Source organism: Sander lucioperca, chromosome 3 (assembly GCF_008315115.2).
Source record: "Sander lucioperca isolate FBNREF2018 chromosome 3, SLUC_FBN_1.2, whole genome shotgun sequence".
NCBI lineage: Eukaryota > Metazoa > Chordata > Actinopteri > Perciformes > Percidae > Sander > Sander lucioperca.
Window position 1 is genome coordinate 35932824 of NC_050175.1, and position 5000 is coordinate 35937823.

Below are 5000 nucleotides of genomic sequence, written 5' to 3' on the forward strand. Positions count from 1 at the left end.
GTAAATAATCAGGACTTTTGGTGTGTATAGAGCCAGCATATCTCCACCAGACTCCATGTAAATAATCAGGACTTTTGGTGTGTATAGAGCCAGCATATCTCCACCAGACTCCATGTAAATAATCAGTACTTTTAGCGTGTATAGAGTCAGCATATTTCCACCAGACTCCATGTAAATAATCAGTACTTTTAGCGTGTATAGAGCCAGCATATTTCCACCAGACTCCATGTAAATAATCAGTACTTTTAGCGTGTATAGAGTCAGCATATTTCCACCAGACTCCATGTAAATAATCAGTACTTTTAGCGTGTATAGAGCCAGCATATTTCCACCAGACTCCATGTAAATAATCAGTACTTTTAGCGTGTATAGAGTCAGCATATTTCCACCAGACTCCATGTAAATAATCAGGACTTTTAGCGTGTATAGAGCCAGCATATTTCCACCAGACTCCATGTGAATAATCAGTACTTTTAGCGTGTATAGAGCCAGCATATTTCCACCAGACTCCATGTAAATAATCAGTACTTTTAGCGTGTATAGAGCCAGCATATTTCCACCAGACTCCATGTAAATAATCAGTACTTTTAGCGTGTATAGAGCCAGCATTAGAATTAAGGGTTTATTTCAACCAAACCAGAGTGGTGATTGTTGGAACAGTGGAAAGATGAACCAAGACAACTTTTGATAGTTTTATTTAGTTTCTGTCCACTTTGAATGAAGTGTGTTTTACTATGATAAAAGTCCTGATTATTTACATGGAGTCTGGTGGGTTTGGTGATGGTGATTTCAGGGCTGATTGATGTTAAACTAAAAGGATCTTACTCTTTAACTAAAAGGTCTATCTCTGTAGGGATCCATCCCATAATGTTGTAGACACAGAAACATGGGTTGGAAAATACCGAAGTTTCCCTTTTAAATGTTTAGATTTTACACCTCAGTGCTCTTATGATTACATATTGGGGGAATCTTCTGCTTTTGGTATTTTGGTGCATAAACAAAGTCAGATAAAAGACAACCAACCAAAAACATGTCTGATAGGTCAGTGCTTCGGGACACAGAGTATAGTATGAGGAGTCATTATAGGGAACTAAAACTAAAATAAACCGTGAAAAAGTTTTTTTTTTTACACACACTTACCTGAGTTGGCATTCCAGCAGATGGCGCTGTGACGCAAGTTATTTAGTGGATTTAGGAGACACCTACAGACACAAATAGACCTTTTTCACAGCATACATGTTGACATGTCATAGTAGGAACAGCACAGGTGTATTAGACAGCATATATAATGGACCAGCAGGTCCCGTGTCTCTGGACGGAGACCAGTGAAGTCTCTTTCCCGGTGATGGCTGAGCGTTACTGAGCAGCCTCCAACTGAGCTTGAAGACGTAGATGTGACGTGAGCAACCTGTCTGAAAGTTGGAAGTCTTCTGGTAGCTGTGCCAAGAGAAATCTCAATCATTCCCAATCTAGCAGAGACGGAGAGCGTAGGTACAGTGAGGAAAATAAGTATTTGAACACCCTGCTATTTTGCAAGTTCTCCCACTTAGAAATCATGGAGGGTCTGAAATTGTCATCGTAGGTGCATGTCCACTGTGAGAGACATAATCTAAAAAAAAAAATCCAGAAATCACAATGTATGATTTTTTAACTATTTATTTGTATGATACAGCTGCAAATAAGTATTTGAACACCTGTCTATCAGCTAGAATTCTGACCCTCAAAGACCTGTTAGTCTGCCTTTAAAATGTCCACCTCCACTCCATTTATTATCCTAAATTAGATGCACCTGTTTGAGGTCGTTAGCTGCATAAAGACACCTGTCCACCCCATACAATCAGTAAGAATCCAACTACTAACATGGCCAAGACCAAAGAGCTGTCCAAAGACCCTAGAGACAGAATTGTACACCTCCACAAGGCTGGAAAGGGCTACGGGGAAATTGCCAAGCAGCTTGGTGAAAAAAGGTCCACTGTTGGAGCAATCATTAGAAAATGGAAGAAGCTAAACATGACTGTCAGTCTCCCTCGGACTGGGGCTCCATGCAAGATCTCACCTCGTGGGGTCTCAATGATCCTAAGAAAGGTGAGAAATCAGCCCAGAACTACACGGGAGGAGCTGGTCAATGACCTGAAAAGAGCTGGGACCACCGTTTCCAAGGTTACTGTTGGTAATACACTAAGACGTCATGGTTTGAAATCATGCACGGCACGGAAGGTTCCCCTGCTTAACCCTAGAAGTGCCGCGAGCGGTCATTTTGACCGCCAGGTTCCTAACTCTTTAATCTCTCATGATAAATACCTAATTGCATATTGTATTATGTATTGTGTTAGGATATCTTTAGAAAAACGTAATAACACCGAAATGTACATTTTTACGAGTTTAATTATACATTTGAGTAGTAATACGTGTTTCAATTATTCATATCATGGCATAGTAAACCGTAATTATTTCATACATTCATATCCCGAAAAATATGGTGTGGAAATTCATTCAACTTAACTCATAACAGCCAAATAACAATTATAAGTATCTTATTTGAACATTTAGCTATAACCTAACCTGGCACTGCCTCCGTTTTGGCGTCTGCTGCGGTGGTCAGCGCTGCTCGGACCGTGAGCCGCGGCCCTTTTTTCCTCCATAAACTCCGCTCTCAGCTCTCTGCCAGTTGCAGCATAAACATTCCCCGGACAATTTTACTGTTGGTGCACTCCTTGGAGAGTGTTGGGCAAGTTACTTCCAAAATGTAATACATTATAGATTACTAGTTAGTCATTTGAGAGTAATACGTTATATTACAATATTACTGTCTCTGAATTGTAATGCGTTACACTACTTTTGCATTACTTTTGAGTTACTTTCACCAAAATAACAGGGGAGGTTTGATTTGGCAGATAGCTTGTGAATTTCACCACCGGATCAATAAAGTCTCCTCTTTATCCACTTTAATACATCATAGATTATTCATATTTTGTATAATTAATATAAATATGCAAAGTAACTAAAGCTATACAAAATAGATAAGTAAAACATATAATAGGCAAGTAGGAGAAAATGAAAATACTCAAAAGTATGGCATTGTTGTAAAATGTTTGTTTATAGCACTTCAATAAGAAATTCATGTTTAGGTTAAAACACTCTAAAGGAAATGTTCAATTATAGTGTGATAAAACTCACTATTAACATTATTTACAGTACTTGATTTACAGCTGATTTGTGAAAAGGTAGCCTACACAACCTTATTTAACAGTAATTTAGTTTTACTGCGAACCGTCACAGGAAGTGCTTTTATTTTGAAGTAGGCTACACGGAAGTTGTCTGTTGTGTAGCTACTCTTGCTAGCTTACTGAGATGCAACATGTCAGTCAGGCTCTTCTTATATACAGTCTATGCGCTCAAGTTGTTCACTTTCTTGTTTGTAAAGCTGCAACATATTGAACAGTAAATGGTCACAGTAAAAGACAAGCGTTTTTGGTCGTCATTCGAAGCCATTCCACTACAGGCATAGTTACTCTCCACGGCTGATAAAATGTAATGATATTTACGTGTAGCAAGCCTCAACATTAATTCCCGACATGTTTATATCTGTCAGCCGCTGACGTACCGTCACCTGTTGGGACATACATGCTGTCCGTACCGTCTCTGGTTCTGGTTCTGACCACGGGAACAGAAACAGGACAGCTCACTTCAACGCAGTGTAATAACTCCTGAAAATAATATCCATCTCGCAAATGTATTTGTCTCTGCAGTCATCTCAACCATCGAATACAGCGACAGGAAAATAATACGGCTTTTTTTTTCCTGTGAAGAAATGTGTCGCGGTGTTGGTGAATTCTTAAAAAAACCAATGCACCACTAAATGTTGCGTTAAAATGCGTTGTAACTCGCGTTACTGAGACTGTAACGAGTATAATATTACCGAAATTTAATTAGTAATGCGTTATATTACTGCGTTACAGAAAAAAGGAATACATTACTGTAATTGCGTTACTTTTGTAACGCGTTACTCCCAACACTGTCCTTGGAGAGGATGTGTGCAATGATTCCAGCCAGTTCGAGGATGTATAAAGTTATGTGAACATGTAAACAGCCACCGGCCATCTACGTGTACGGCGCCTTTCACAGAGCGAGCGCCCGGTGTTTGCCTTCTGATTCAGAACAGAGTGCCTCCACGCCGTAGTAGCCTACGTTACCGACTCTGGCTTTGCCTTCGGCCCATCGGTGATGCCCACACTTGTTACTCGAGACCGCTAGTTACGTTGCTCTGACAAAGACTATGGTAGTTACTAAGCAACCAAGATGCATCTTCAACCGCGCGAAAAATTAAAAACAATACCGCGAAAATCCGAGCAGTCAATATGACCGTGTATGGCCGAAATAGGTAAAAGTGATTGTATTTTCTTTGCCTTTTGTGTAATGTATATAAAAACAATTTTAAATTAAAATACAGACTCTTTTAGGAAAAGTCAGGCAGCAGCAGGATTGTATTTTTTTTATTCAGCAAAGTTATTACACATATACATTTCAAAACGGTCAAAATGACCGTCATGGCCGTTCTAGTGTTAAACCAGCACATGTCAAGGCCCGTCTTAAGTTCACCAACGACCATTTGGATGATCCAGAGGAGTCATGGGAGAAAGTCATGTGGTCAGATGAGACCAAAATAGAACTTTTTGGTCATAATTCCACTAACCGTGTTTGGAGGAAGAAGAATGATGAGGACCATCCCAACAACACCATCCCTACTGTGAAGCATGGGGGTGGTAGCATCATGCTTTGGGGGGGTTTTTCTGCACATGGGACAGGGCGACTGCACTGTATTAAGGAGAGGATGACCGGGGCCATGTATTGCGAGATTTTGGGGAACAACCTCCTTCCCTCAGTTAGAGCATTGAAGATGGGTCGAGGCTGGGTCTTCCAACATGACAATGACCCGAAGCACACAGCCAGGATAACCAAGGAGTGGCTCTGTAAGAAGCATATCAAGGTTCTGGCGTGGC

The 5000-nt window shown here is 40.3% G+C and overlaps 1 protein-coding gene across 1 annotated transcript in view; it reads left to right on the forward strand.

The window, feature by feature from the left end:
• Positions 1–5000, forward strand: part of LOC116041206 (FH1/FH2 domain-containing protein 3-like) — a gene marked incomplete at its 5' end in the record, with an annotated part of 30639 nt that overhangs the window by 12495 nt on the left and 13144 nt on the right. The gene's annotated exons all lie outside the window — the stretch shown is intronic.